The following is a 17,037-nucleotide window of genomic DNA, read 5'->3' as shown; positions in this document are numbered from 1 at the left end:
CCGCGAGATTAATGCCTGCAACGTTTCCGCAACTCAGCATCCGTTTCCGGTCGAACGAACCAACTCCACAGCTCACCACGAAAGTACAGGCCCGTGCCTCCCTTTTTATCTCGAATGCAAATTAAACCGTTCGGTCCCTCGTTAACAATACGCTCGGCCGCTCCAAATTAATCCGTCATACGATGCGAATGTGCCGTTACTTTTTATACATCGTGGTTTTTGCGGAATAAACGCGCGTAAAATAAATTTGACATGCATGTATGTAAATAAATATTCCCCACCCGGTCTGGCTAATATCCTTTTTCCATTACTGTATGGCGAGTGCTTTAATTCTGGGGGGATGGGAAACTTTGCAGTTTACATTTAGTGGACGTGTATTTTGGCGTCGGCTTGCCGTGTTGGAGTCGAGTGGTTCGGCAAGTTGCCAAATTAAAATAGGCGTAAAATTACATATTCAATTTAAAAATCACAATCTGCCTAAACGGTTTATTGGTCATGGGTTTCGGCGTTGAAATTTCACGCCGACTTGCCTAAGGCAATTATGACGCAAATATAATTTTTTGCTTGTTTTTCTTTTATTTTAATTGTGTACTGGCATCTATACATATCAACTGTGATCTATACTGGTATCTGCAGAGTGAAACTCATTGATAACCATAATTATACATGAAGCCAGTTCAGCAGAATCAGCATATGACTTTGAAAGGCACCATTTTCATATGTACATGTGTTCTAATTATTTCCGTTCTCGTTTGCTTAAAGAACCAGTTAAAAATAATATGTATTTAATTAATTTATATATTTAAAATACTTATGAGAAGTGACATAACCGATGGAAAAACAAAAAAAAAACAATAAAAGATATAAAAATATCTAAAATTCAAATAAAAATAATAATAGTTTTGCATAGCGGTGGGTTCAGGATCCAAATGAAAGGCCAAGGTCGCTTCACAGCATTTATTCAACGATTCCAGAGGTCCACAGAGATCCAACGCTCATTCCAGAATAATCTGATCTACCGTGTGTACCTCCTTATAAAGGACAAGTTGCACAGCATAGCTTCCTCGATCTATTAATTTGTCTATTGTCTAGGCACGTAGTCTACCCTGTCGAGTCGCACACACTCGCCCGGGTTTATGAGAATTCCACCGTATCTTTTGTTCGGGCACTTACTGAGTCCCGTTATCCTAATCAGGGGTCTCTACTGTTCACCCACCAATGCACTTAGACAATGGATACACTCTAAGATCTCTCTCATGTTCCCACGTGTACGTTACAATAGTAAAGAGGAAAAAATAGTAGTAAACGAATTATAACTAAAAAAAACACTATTATTTAGAAAATCGTCAAGTTTATTTTTAAAAAGGCTTAAGTTACTAGAAGTTATTAATTCATGGGGTAGATTTTTTTCATATTTCAGCCACTATATTTTAAAAAAAAAAATCTCTTATTTGTTTGGAGTTTGATAGTGTAACTTCTCAGATGAGTGTTTTTGTTAAACGTTAGGAAGATAATTAAAAATCAAAACTTAAAAACAAACAAAAAACAAACAAAATTAAAAATCCTGAATTGAAATAATAATATTTGCGATTTTGTAAAGTAACGTCCAGATTAGTTGTGTACTGAAAAACATGGAATAGATGCTTGTCCAAGGCGAAAATTGTAATCACGAACCTGAAATTTTTTCTGGAATTCTTTGTTTGTGTTTGTCATATTCGCCTAGTCTTGACGCGCAAAGGCAAACACGAGCTGGTATATCTTTATTTCAAAACGCATTGAATCACATCAATACTTATGTATAGCCAACACGAATTCAGGTGCTAAGGTCAATAATGGTGTTGATGATTTTTTTGTTTGTAACAATATTATAAAAACATGACTGACGTCATATAAAATTGAACGTAAGCGTGCGTAAGTATATTCTTGTTTCGTTTCTTATTCATTTCAATGAATAAGAACTTTACTTTTATGCCGCAAAACTCAAGTAGGGAATTGTCGAAATGTTTTCACGTCGACTTGCTTTTATTTCGACTTGGCATTTTCGCTCGCACTGAAATTTCGCAACATTTCAACGTAATGTAAAAGCACGCGCGCAATTCCCGGCCAAACTGAAAATTACGTCCGTCTCTAATACTTTCTGGAGGACCTCCAGGAGATCTCGAACCATTGCTGACTAATGACTCCTCTTATTTAAAAACTTTACTTCAGACAATCTCACAAATATAAAAATGTAGTTTCACGTCAAAACCTTTTTGTAAATTTAGACACGCCTTACATTCCCCTCATATTATTGCCTCATTCTTTATTCAAGCCTTATCACCTACTTCATATGTATGTACATTTTGTGAAGCGCACATTTTGAAAGTATTCTTTTCACGTTGTGAGCTACTCTAACTCGTATTAGTGTTTTAGTATTTGTCAGTCTTGAAAACTCAATTTTATTTAATTTATAAAAATTTGTTTAATAATGTTTTGAAAATTTTATTTCCGAATAAACACGGTTTTTTTCAACAAAGAAGTTTTTCGGTTATTTTTCCTAATGTACCACTGCATTATCTAGTTTTCTAGTCAATGGATTAGAGTCAATAATGATAACCCTTTTTATACAAAATTTATCTTCCTATCTTTATGCTGATAGCACTTGCCGCACTGTGATGGTTAGGGAGTGACCAGGGCTTATATTTTATTTTCCCAAATAAATTAAAATACAGGATCTTCATATTTTATGTATTCCTTATCAAAACCTCTATGATTCGAACATTTATCTATCAATTATCAACAGAAATAATTATTTTTGCAGGAAGCCTTTTCCTTGTACACGTGCCTCACAGATGCGAGAAAGAGAGGGGGATTTTCAGTCAGTGTGATAATGATATTCGCCTTGGAATGATTTTTTGCACTTATTTTATAATATTCGACGTTTAATTACACGATAAAATGATTTTTATAGCTAATTACATTAATTTACGTCGCAAATTTATCATTATTTTAACTTAAAACACATATTTTACACTAGACGCTTATCGTCCAGCACAGTGGCTGGTGGATTTAGAACAGAAAGGCATAGGAGGGTAATTACGGGAAGAGGGTTTTGCTATTGTTAACGTAAAAATACTTTTTTTCTTTCTTGCTTTGAGCACTATTGGAACGGTGTTTTGTTTTTTTCCACTACGTTGATGATCATCCGATGTCTAGTTATTATAGCAAGATTGAAAAATGGTCACCTCGGGGCCAAACTACATTTTTCAAGAAATTATTATCTAATGTATAACTTCGAAAGAGACTTTGTATTTATATAAGTATCTTTGGTTGGGAATTTCGTAAATAAAACAAAATTTCTATGACGACAATTCAATTGGTTCAATATTATATTTTTTTCGATTCAAATAAATTCAATAAAAAAACAAATGAATATTTACTATTAGATTCGCCATGTTTACGCTGTTTATATTACAAATACTGAGCGAAGCCGGGTAAAACAACTAGTAATTTATAAAATTATAATTATTTTTTTAAGAAGAAGAGAACGATATATTGATTATATGTAAATATACAAGTACCAAATCAATGGACATCTAATATTAGCCTTGAATATTTTCAAATATTGAATATCAACAAAATTCTCCCTAATTAAAAAAAACATTGGACATAAAACAAGGACATGTTGGTAGTTTGAGAAGAGAATTTTGTTTGCTATCTGCCTGCCTTTAGATATTATTTAATTTATATAACGTGTTATCAATGCGGCCCATCAGCAACTTGTCTCACACCACAAGGATAGTGCTCCAGTTGAAATAGCATAAATAATAGACACAATATTTAGTAATGGTAAAATAAGCAATTGTATACTAAATGAAAAGTTTATTATTTATTATATTATTTAATTTTAAGTATTTTATGTATTTTTGGGTTTATTGGGCTTACTTAAATTTTTTTCTATAAATATTTCGATTTTTTCATCAAAGTCAGTTTTTGTATATGTGGACTATTACTATTTAGTATTATATAAATAATTCTGTACCTTGCATTATGTACGTATGTATGTTTATTTGTGTGGCCAGGTTGCTTATTACGCTTCTTCCTTGACACCTGGACGGCCATTTTACGGAAGCCCGCCAGCCGGGTTGACACCATAAATATGTCACTTAAAATTTAGGGGCAGACTCATTTTTCTACCTATATTATTAACGATCTCACCTAATGGCCACCCGCCTTGAATTTACAACGGTGAGGCTTTTCATCGCCAGTATCAAATGCCGAGACGTGGAAAGTCGTGTAAAAGCCCAGCTTGTATATCTGCATTTAGCGGTTGGTTTACCTTGATTGTTAGTGTGGACAAAGAGGTGCAAATTAGCGATGTGGTACAGAGTTTTTTAAACTATTTTTGACGTGTATGTACATATGTATGTATGTATGTTCGAAAGTTCGTTTGCATAAAACCACGTCCTATTGATTTAAAATATTATTATCATTAAAATGTACATATGTACATCGGTAGTCTCATTTTCGCCTCACAGGTGATTGAATTAATAAATTGAAATCCATCACCAATATTGTGTTTCATCACAATATATAAACATATATACATACATATGTATGTATATATTATATTACAGTAAAACTGTTATTGTCAGTGAAATTATAATTTCACTAGTGAGATTATAATTTCACTGACTCGAGCAGTGAGTACAGATATAACAATAAAATTATTACAAATTGACTTCTCATGTCAATGAGTTTGTAATTCGAAATACAGCGTTCGAGTTCGTATTACAACGTACTTCCAAATCTAACAACCTTATCTTAAATAAATAAAACCAACCCTATCTTAGCCTTACCCAACCTATAATCTAATTTATACTAACCTTAAATAAATAAAACAAAACTCAACTTAACCTAACCTAATCTAACCTTAAATAAATAAGTGTTGGCTGCTAATATATTATGATATGTTTGCTTCCGCATCTACATAATCCCACACATGCGGCATCAAAAAAATCCAAATCAAAACAGATAGTAGACCCTAAGGAAATGGATAGGACTGGAGTTGCGGGGAGGGCATGTGACCACGATTTCGACATCGAAGTGGGGGATGGAGAGGATCGGGATGGTGACGGGGGGTGGCGCGATTCGTATCAGCGACGCACTATCAACCAACTGTCATAAATTATAATTTCACTAATAGTGGCCAATGAAAATGTAATTGGATATGATTTCACTGAACTATACCCAGTGAAAATGTTACTGGTTTCACTGAAATTATAATTTCACTGCTGTTATAATTTCACTGCCACTGTATATACTGAATGATATTCTATTTTTTGTAGTTTTCACTTACGTATATGTACAATGTACATAGATATATTTGTATACTTCGGCATTTTTCATTTGTGCATATTGTAAGTGTATAGGTACATACAAAAATAGCTTATAATAACAGTGTTTGCAGCATTTTAATAAATTTGTAATAAATTTGTTAATTTATAGCAAGCAATTAATATTAAAAGCACTAATTTCACAACGTTAAAAACTGTTATTATTTTCGCCGATTTTGGCGCGGCTAATTTCCAACAAATTTTACCAAAAAACCATGTGCGAGCTTCGGCTATTGAATAGCACTGCAACACATTTAATATGAATTGTTACGATTTAATTTTCATAGCACGTTCGGCAAAGTGCTGAAATATGCAAATGAGTCTTATAATAAAAGGGTACAAAATATTTGTATATTATGTACATATATGTATGTTAATAAAAAAATTAGAAATTATTTTTCCGTTTACGAAAATGCCACGAAATTCAATCGCGAAAGCGTTCATGCGATCGTCATTTGAAAGTATTGACTCTTTTCATGCTCTTTTCGCTTTGTTGCGGAAAAGCTAGTTTTTCCGTTCATTGTTCGTAGCATGCGGTATCGTCTCGGTTAACGTTAAACAATAACCGTCGTGTATATTACGATATTATTGTATATTTTTCTCGTCACGCAGAACGATATATAAAAATGTCTCTTTTGGGCCAAAGCGATACGTTTTCAATTTAAAAGAGACGGACGTGTTACGGTATCGCTATCGTGTACGCTCTGTTCAATTTTTCTTTCAGGCCGATTCTATACATAATAGCTTATTTTCGAAATTGAACGGAAAAAAGTATCCTTTTCACTCACCCACACAATTACTGTGAAAGTATTGTAATGGTACAAAAAATTCACATTGAAATCTTGACTGATTCGTATCAGCTCGTTTGAATTATTGCGTGCGATGAAAAGTTGTTTCTCGGTAAACAACAAGCACAATGTATTGAAAATTTACAACCACACTTATTTTTCCCTTTTATAAGATTGCTTTCAGGTTCCAAAATCTTAATCTTGGGTGTACTAAAACCTGCTATTTGCCTTCCACTGAATGGGCTCATATGTTTCTCTCAACCCTTCTGGGTCACCCTATAGATCTTTTTACATACGGAATGGACACTGTGAACAGAATTCTCATCAGAAATTTTCCTTCAAGCATTCTGGCTGCTAGTTAAATTCATCAATTCAAAATGAAAAACCTTTTGATTTTAGTATTTATCTTTGTTTAAAAGAGCGCCTGTATAGCTTCTTACAATCGGCATGGACCTTAATTAAAATTTGTATCACTATTCAGGAGTATTTTTCCTCTGGACGATTAAATACGAGTGGAAAATATAGTTGAAATACAATGCTTCTATGGTATAGCCATAGAAGTATTCTTTTAATTGAAATATGTTTCATATAAAAGTTCATACTTTTTTTTTTATTTATTTGATCCCCACCATGTACTCTCAAATCTTAAACTGGCGACTGATCTTCAACTATCTCATTTGTATTTCCAGATCAAGCTATTCTTTTCCAACAATAGATTCATTGATAAATATCTAAGATCATTTCAGAATAATCATAAAACGAAATTTCAAGTTCAAATAAGTTAAGCCAGCAGAGTGACTTGGTGGTTTCGTTCATACTAAGCACCGAGAGGGTGCCCGGTTCGATCCCGTGGGCTGACCGCGATAAAAATAATTTATTCTGAATGTAATCTTTAATGCTGCAGGTCAGACTTGGATATTTGTGACTCAAGGTCGATTGTTTCCTATCAGAGTTTTCCAATTTGTGTGATTTCATTGTTGAAGCGGTTCCTCCATCAAATTGGCAAAAATCATCCTACCCACCATGTCACCACTATTTGAATATGATATGAAAAATTTATTATGTATAATTTTGACGTCTCGCTAATTTTCTTATGTATAGTTTTGTATTATGCTTATATGTATGTCTGGTCACACTGACGTATTCTGTGATGTCACCGTGGCTAATATGTAAATAAATAAAACTTATAAATAAATTAAATAGCCTCATCAAATGTTCTGGGAATCTTTCTTTTATGGAAACGTCTCCTGGTTTTAAAAATTCATCAATATTACTAATATGTTTACATTAATTAAATTAACTGGATTTGTTTTGGATTTTGTATATTAAGTTTTCTAAAAATATACGATCTTGATCCTGTCATCGCAAGACAAATCTGTCCTTAGAATTCAACGACCGGAAGAAGGCCCCTTCCCGCATCTCTTTCACTATTTTTTTTTCATTCTGAGCGATTTGCCCTCATTGTGTTTCACATGTTTTACGTATTTTATCTTTCCATTGTGTTTTGGAACCTTTTGATCTTTCCACAAACACAGCTACGACCCAATGCTAAAATGCCATTCCAACATTTTCCATTCCCATTTAATTTGCGACCCCTTTCTCTCCATGATCTACTTTCGTAATTGTACCACATTTAATTCATACTTCTACGAGCGTAAAAATTCCAAGTGCTTTTATGTATGTGTACTTCTACCTATGTATATATTCTAACACTTTCAAACTTTAAGTAATATTAATTTGTTTTTGTCCCCTTTCAGCCTAATTGATTTAAGAAAGAAAGCACTGTATAATTCGATCCTCAATTTGCTAATGGATCGGTTAAATCTTTGCAGAACTCTCGTCGGGTAAACAATTTCAATTAAAATTAATTTTATTTTGCCATCCCCAAGGCTGGAAACGACGATTTTTACCACCTGCGGCCCCTCATCCCCTTAATGGCTTGATAAAATACAATTATTGAAAGATTATCGTAGGGTTAATTATTATATCGACGTTTTCACAAACAAGGGTCGAAACCAAAACATTGCTCTTGTATACACTCGCGTTTAATTTTATTATGTATTAACTGAAACATAAACGCAAATATTGACACGAAAATTTGATAAAACACTTGACGCAAAATGATCAATTGGACCATTTATTTCAAATATTGACTATCTTTATCGTTTTGAAATTAATACACAGCTATTTTGTCAACATCCCAATCAATGTTTCTTTATTATTCCAAAGTTCTGAAAGATAGAGATTTTATTTAAACTTAATCCAGACAAATACTATCATAGATTCACTTATAACAATCATTAGTATATTTGAAGAACACTGGAACTGGAACTGTTTGAACTACATATGAATTTGAGGTTGGAACGATGACTTTTAGATACATACATATATGTAGCTGCTACTGTACTGATTGACTCTGCCTGATGTTCTGACTATACTTTACTCATTGAATCGGTTATTCAATGAGTATAGTATTATATATTGTTATGACTAAATAAATTCTTATAAAAGCATTGGGTAGATGTTTTGACTAACTGTCGTATTGAATGTGCATGTAGTCGATTTTTATGAACTTGTAATGTTCAATGTCTGGCTATATATGTACATACATACATACATACATATGTATGTATGTATAAATGAAATTAAAATTAAAATATATAATAGTCAAAATTAAATATCAAAATTAATAAACAAAAATAAAGTATGAAAATAATGTAAAGTAAAAAACAAAAATAATAAGTAAATTAAATATAATATGAACAAATAAAATATGTGAACACGTTTACAATCTTAAACTAAACACTCCCTCAACCAGATCAGCATATTTTAGATTGAAAATATCCAACAGAAATCTGGTTAAGGAGCCTGATGCCCCTAGCATCAGGCGATGAAAACATCAAATCGGTACGTGCTACAGAAAAATAGAACAATTCGTTTGTTTGGCTACTTAAAAATCCATAGCTTTTAACTTAAGGCCACTAATTTTGTGTACTCTCTCATTAGGTCATAAACTATTTTTAAAGATCTTAAAGCTCTTCTTAAGACTTTTTCCTTGCATTCACAAGTACGAATAACATCGGGCAAAGCTTAGAAACTCTTAAATTTTCCAATTGACTAGAAATATATGTACATACATACGTACATATCTCTCTATTGTAGTGAATGTTTTTCATACTGCAAATAAGTTCATAGAATGACCTCTTATTTATTACACAAATCAATCTAATAGGGGATTGCAATAGATATTTGTTGTTATTTTTAATTTTAAACCGCATATTTTACTGTAAATAATAGGATTTTTTTTGGAATTTTGAATAGTGATCTCACACATACATATGTATGTATGTACAAATAAATATACAAAATTTTCCAACTTAAATTTTAATCTCAAGAAGGAAAGGTTGAAAATCACTTTCTTGGCGATGTCAGCTCACCGTGAGACTTCTTTCTCAAGGGTGTAGTTCAACTCCGCGCTTTTAACTCAAACTTAGATATCAAAACTGGCTTTGTATAATATTACTGCATACAATATGAGAAAGTTGGTTCGCTCGTTCGTCGGTTCACTACATACAACGAAGGTATACCATATTTTATTATAATGTGTGCGAATGTTAGCAAACACGAAGCTTACCCCCTCACTATACACTTATATCTATAACAAGCACATAGTTCTGTTGTACATGTACACTGTAATATCATGACCTCAATACAAAGACGAAATACGTAATACGAAGGATTCTGTGCGAGTCAGCTCCTCGTACTACAGGGAGAAAGGGTAGTCTGCGTTCAGGTCTCGTATCTCACAAAGGAAACGCCTCGAGCTTTTTAAACACGACGAATGTTCGTTATCTTGGTCGAAGGTTAATTTTGCTCTCTTACGTGGGAAATTCTCTTTGAAAATACTGCTAAATTCCTAACAAAAATGAACGAGCCGAAGTATTCCTTTCGTCCCCTTCCCCTTGTTACTGTGTTTTTCTTTAATTCCCCCCGTATTTTTCAATGTAACGACCCTTATCGACAAAAGCGTCAGACGTCGTTTAATTCGCGAATAATTTTATTCAAACCACTTACGATTCCTTCGAGCGATAATTAACGCTGTCTACCGCGGCGAGACCGCAAATTTATACATATTTAATTTTGTGTGTAATTTATCGCTATATAATACAGTAACGGATTTGAAAATTTATTTAATTATATTCAAATTAGTGAACCAGATGATACATATATATATATATATATATATATATATATATATATATATATATATATATATATATATATATATATATATATATATATATATATATATATATATATATATATATATATATATATATATATATATATATATGTATATGTATATACATGTAATAACATGTATATTTCATTTCAAGGCAATTTACAGTAGTGAGAAAAATATGCATTTCCTACCCTATGTTCTGACCAATACGAATCTTATATACATACATACATGTACATATTAAAAGCCCATAACGGAGTTTTTAGACCAATAAAAATCGAGATATTAATTTTGCATACTAAATACATATACTACTGAAGAGAAGCACAGCTACGGACAACGACTATACATATGTATGTATGTATTTCATATCCTTATGTACATATTATTGAATAGCTTTGTTCATATTAAAACTTCCTCGAAGCTATCTATATTCTTGTTATATTATGCAATTATAATTATGCCATACAAGTCAGTGTTTTAATAAACTGAGCCGTTGTAATTAAAAGTGGCATACGTTCACTTTTCTAGTGACCTGTAATAAGTTTATTCTACTTTTCCCAGATTCTGGACAAATCGATTTAAAATAAGTAATATCAAATTTGTGCATTAAGTCAAACAGAAATAGTGCTTTTGAAACTGAAAATTGGACTTCCACCACTTTCAAATATAACGGCTCAATTGTATCATAGAAATTAATATTATACAAATATTATCGAGGGCTCAAATCTTAATAGAATTTCAACATTCTATTCGATTTTCTCAAATAGCTTGTATTATTCTAAAGATTCAGAAGATATAAAATTCATATCACCGATTAGAATAGTCCATTGCTACTTTTTTTATTATTAAAATTGTTTCATATAAAATCGTAACCATTTAATATTCACTAAATGATTTTCCTTTCCATTCCAATACCATATTCTCCGGTAGAAGTAGGTCGCTCAAAATTGAATGTAATATCAAAGTAATAAGAAGAATTATTAAAACTTCGATTTTAACAAAGTCATGCATACATACATATTTTAATGCAATACGAATTTGACCCATTTCCTCGACACTTAACAAATCAATCGTATCGACTAATCAAATTTTCATTCGATGAGATTGTCCCTTCAAATATTTAATCCACTTTAGTCCAGATTGTGTCAGTGGATCTGCGGTGCACTCATTGAGGTCACAATTTAATATGTCTAGGAGTAACTAGGCGCGGGAGGCTTTTATTGAAGTCTCACAGCAACAACAGGGTTGTTAACCCGTTCATCTTGTACATATACAGCTGGACCGTAAGTCCTTCCTCAATCAATTCGATTATAATTCACAATAGACAGTCGTACAATATGATAATGTATAAGTTTCCGGTTTCGTATCCCACGGGGTTTTCGATCGATTCGCACTAAACGGCGATCGTTAACCCGTCACGGTTTGCCAAACTGGATAGTTATGTGGCGTTTCACTTGGGAATTTCACTCGGGTAATAATAATTGATAGGTTTTGATATGTGAGGCCTCGACTTTTGGACAGTGTGTATCGCTCACGTGAAGTTATTTATACTTTCATTCAGTAAAGAATAGCGTCAACAAGTAAATTGACGTTGGAGACCCGACGACCAATCAGCAAAGCGATGAGCAACCGTCTCAATGGGATGTTATTTTCGTAGGAGAGGAAATAGGGTGGGAAAATTACATTTATGTCTCTATATACGTGTTAGATAACGGTGGCTGTGTATGTGTGTTTATCAATTTGCTTACTTCCCTATGCTGAGCTAATTTTGATTTGGAATGTACGATAATATCGTGATCGTTTAGTACGATGCGTACATAGTTATTGCATATGTTACAAAATATCTGTGTTCACTCCAGTTCGTTGATGAACGTAATAGTTTGTTCATACACGAACTATTGATTTTAGTTTAAGTGCTAGCATTCAAAATGTATCTTCAAATGGACCCACCAGGTGTCCGACGAAACTTTTGGCTATCAAAACTTTTGAGCTGCCAAAACCTTTGAGATGTCAAAACATCAAGTATTTAAGAGGGTAATCATATGGAAACCACATTACAGCTTTACTCGTATTCCCGTTTCTGCTATTTTTTTTTAATATAACAACCCAGGGTAAGCATACATATGTACATAGTGGATGGTACAAACGATTAAAAATACTTATGCCTAATAGTTTGCGCAAGAATAAACTATTTCGTTTGTCAATTTTATTCTGTAATTGACTTATAACTGACCAGATTGGATCATGTGTGAAAAAACTAGTATTTTCATAAACGAATGAAATGTACACTTGGACTGTTACATATAAATATATATAGACTTATAAATATATATGTATATATGTATATAGACCCGTTACTTTTTTTAAATCCGAATAAAAGGATTTAGCAAGTGGTTTCAAATCCCGCGCGAATCTTGATTATTACAAGTAAGTTTAACACTGTTTGAAATATTTGGATGATTGTAATAAATGAGAATGAAAAAAAATAACTTCGACCACTGTATAAGCCGCGTTTGGATAGCTAGCTCTCATCGCTCCGATCTAACAAGATTCCAGTTAACAATTCAACAATTTAACTCATTAATTAGCGTCATGTCGGATACACTAACTTACTTCAATGTTAGATAACCACAGTATTTTAGTAAGATATCGAAGTGACCTGATGAGTGGAAGTGAATCAAAATCAGATCACAAAATTTTGACGGCCAGGATTATCACTGAACAAACAGAATGATGCGAATAAAAACCTTGTAAAAAATTAAAAAAAAAATCCAAATCTATCGCCTATTATTAGAGTTTGCCAATTTATTTAACTTGTGCATTGCAATAGTTCCGACTAAATCGACATTTCCTTCCGTTCTTATTTAAATTACATCCAGTTGTTTCGCTAAACAGTTTTCTAGATTTTTTTCCGAGTTGAGAGGAGTTGATACCGTTCTGCTAAATTTGCCTTGACCTGATGGAGAACGGGACAGTTCTCGTTATTTTATCGAGTGTCCCTTCCTTGATTCAATACTAGACTTGATCCTTTCGAGCGTTAAAATTATTCATATGGCACAATTACGAAGGACATTGTAGTGTTACCGTTAACATTTGACCGCGTAATATTTAACGATATGAGCAGAACCCAACTCCTTTGTCCTACAGTTTCCAGAATTTTAATTTCCCAGTGAGACTAACGAGTTGGGACACAAACATGGTCAACCCACTTATGTACATATACATAAATTGAAAATTGCAAACACAAAGTGCAAAACCAGTAGGTGTTGCGCTTAGCAAATGTTATCGAAAAAATTCACTATCATGTCAGCATACGGTCAAAGAAATACTTTTTACTTTATTTAACATTATTCACCATCGAGGTCTTTTATTACGTTTGCGGCTTATTTAGTACAGTATAAATAAGGTCAAACGAATTTATCATGCGTCATAAACAAACAAATCAAATAATATAAAAAAAATTCACTACAAACATCGCAATTTTCCAAAAATGACAAAGCAAAGAAAATCCATGGCCGAACACTCGTTCCAAAGCATGAAAAAATATACATGCCCCACCCTCAAATAAAGTGAAAATATAACGGTTTACTCGTACGATAATTCCAAGGATTTGTATGTTTGTATTCAAGCATTGTACATTTTTGTTTTAGCCTTTTTTTATTTTCATAGAATGGGGAGGGGTGAATAAATGGGAAAACATCGCCATTATGTTTTTCCATTTATTTTTGTTTTCATTATTGTACTATTACGACAAGATGAAAACATTACGGTTTAAAAGTCGTGAAGATACTGCTTCGGATGAAAATCCAAACTGGAACGTTGTTAGTCTTGTATTTTTTCCGTCGCTTTTCCGGTCAGATGTTTTTGCCGGAAAAGCGTGTCGGGGAAACGATCCCTTTGAATTCCTTTCACGTAGCGTAGCAAAAATAATATTTCATAGTGCGAATTATTGCCGAAAACGTATATAAACCTGGCACGAAAACAAATTAAACCTAGTGTTGTTTTTTTACTTCACCATTCTTTCGATGAAATTATATATGTACATATGTATATGGATAAAACATTTTTCGCGCACACAAACATATTTTTTAACCCATTCCCGATCGAGTCAACACATCCGTTCAATGTATTCACTCGGGAATGATGGATCGTACGTCATAAGCACACTTCATATCGTTAAACTTAGGTGGGATATTACATATTCATTTTATATAATGGAAACGGCACGCAATGTGCTGTTTTTTTTTTGGGTGGCTCACCTTTTTTAGCTCGCGAAATTTCTGGAAATTTCCAGTAATGTCACTTTTTATACCGCTAATTCTGAAAATCGGGATTCGGCATCCGTTTTTCGTCTCCTTTGAAATATTTTGATTGCTATCATTTATATATTAATTTGCATTTGAATGAATTTTGTTTGAATATAAAATATAATCCGAGTTGTTATCGATGTAAATTTAAATACAAAAATTAAATTGGTTGGCAACTTTAAATGTATGTAGTCAGTAACTATGAAGATAAATATCGTCGGTAAAATGGCAGAAACCATTAAATAAAAAATCCTTATTTTGAGAAAATCGAATTTTTCGAAAATTAACAAGTTCTAAGTTCTCTATTTTTTTGACCTATGTATGTATTATATGTAAATTATTATTCATGTTTTGACAAATTCAAAACATTCAATTTTTGATATATTAAAAAATTGATCGGTTAATAATAATAATCAGTGAATTTGATGAACATAATAATATTTATATACAATTGAAATTACATATAAAATATATCTATATGTTTTCGGTTTCGAAAAATCATTTCACTATGTGTAATAAAGCAATAGAATTTCATATATCAAATTACAATCAAACTGTCGAAAGAAACTAACCATTTACGTTCATATCAACTAGCAACATAACTCAATGATTAGCGTATAATGCTATCAACTTGAGAGGTCAATGCTCAGATCGATAATTTCCTATCAGATTTTATCAATTTTTCTGATTTCATTGTTGAAACGGTTCCAAACAAATTTGCAACGTATCCTCATTTTCACCATTATTTGAATATAATTTCAAATTTATAATAATAATGTTATAAATTTATATATTATAAAGTACATATGTACATACATATTTGGCCAGAGTTGTCACTTGAGAATAAAACCCGTAATGGCACGATGGTAAATATAAATTTATTTAAATATTAGTATTAAAACATAAATTTAAATTTAAAATAATGACTTTATAGACATATACAATGTATAAATGTACATTTGCCTACTGATTTGAATGAACTGTTCATTTACTTAATTTTTTGACTATATTAATAACTGCCGAAAATTAATCAAACTGACCAGATGAATACAAACGATGGATAGATGTACTGATATCTTCAGTAAACTTTAAACAAAAAATATGTAAACGCAAAATAAAGTATGATTTATATTTCAATTTAGGGCAAAGTTATGATACATTTTTATTTTAAAATATTACATCTGTAATTAATTTGAAAGTTAAATTAAAATTTACATCTTTATAAGGAACGAACTTTTATATCCCAACTCCGATGTGACCTTCTGAGAAAGAAATCCAGGCAATTAATCGGCCGTTTTGACAGATGCGCACTAGGAAGAGGGCGCTTGTTCCAAATTGTTAATTCAAACTACCTTCAACCCTTTATCTAGAACTGTGGCCGTGTTCGGGGATTACGATATGACGAGGTTTGCCCTTCTCGACATTTATATTGCCAAAGTTTTCGGATTAACAGGAGCTCTCTTTGGCTCTAACATATTAACAAACGGGACATCTACATATGTACATATGTACATATATGTACACATCAGATAACACAGTTCACCCAACAAAATGTTCTCAAACACTAATAAAATACACTTTTTTTAATTTCACTAAAATTTGAGAAATTGTACACATAACGTAGTATAAATATGTATTTATATATATGTAGCTTCTAAGCTTTTGTAAGTTTTCATGAACATTCCTGAAAGATTGTTTAGTGGTCTCGGATAAATTTTGAATCTGGTTACTTCATTTCGCGGCAATTTCTCAACGTTCTCCCACACATGATTTTTTTACTTGTAAATTAATGTGAAAATATTACGACACAACTGCTTAAATCATATTTATAACGCACACTTTTTTCTCATTCTAGCAAAATTTAAGCAAATGTTATTTGGCAAATCCGCCTCTGCAAAAAAAGGTATGGTCATCATAGGGAAAAAAATACACATTTAGATTTTTTACAGCACATGTTTTCAAATAATTTTATGCAAAAATAATTCATGATTATTTTAAAACTAGTGTTGCGTCCGTTGAAATGTCAACGCGTGGTTTTGGTATTTTTTTGAAAATTTCAGGGTGTATTAATATGTAAGTATGTAAAAACTACCTACATATAAACAATATAAAACACCAATAAAAAAAAATATATAAATTAAATTTATTTTCAATACATGGCGCTAAATGCTCGTTAGATATTTTCCTAGAGGAAATATTGGTAGCAAACAGTATATATACGGACCTTTTCTTGATTCATTATTATATTCGTACATTATTTTAGCAGTGTTGTAACTGTGACGTACATACATACATTGAATCGAAACGACATTATCGCAGAC

At 32.1% G+C, this 17,037-nt stretch overlaps 1 protein-coding gene across 3 annotated transcripts in view; it reads left to right on the top strand.

The window, feature by feature from the left end:
- The window catches only part of pHCl-1 (pH-sensitive chloride channel 1), a 225,796-nt gene that overhangs the window by 85,522 nt on the left and 123,237 nt on the right, over positions 1–17,037 (top strand). The gene's annotated exons all lie outside the window — the stretch shown is intronic.

Source organism: Arctopsyche grandis, chromosome 11 (genome assembly GCF_051622035.1).
Source record: "Arctopsyche grandis isolate Sample6627 chromosome 11, ASM5162203v2, whole genome shotgun sequence".
Classification (NCBI taxonomy): Eukaryota; Metazoa; Arthropoda; class Insecta; order Trichoptera; family Hydropsychidae; genus Arctopsyche; species Arctopsyche grandis.
Note: the sequence above shows the minus strand (reverse complement) of the source record. Positions and strands in the feature narration are given on the sequence as shown.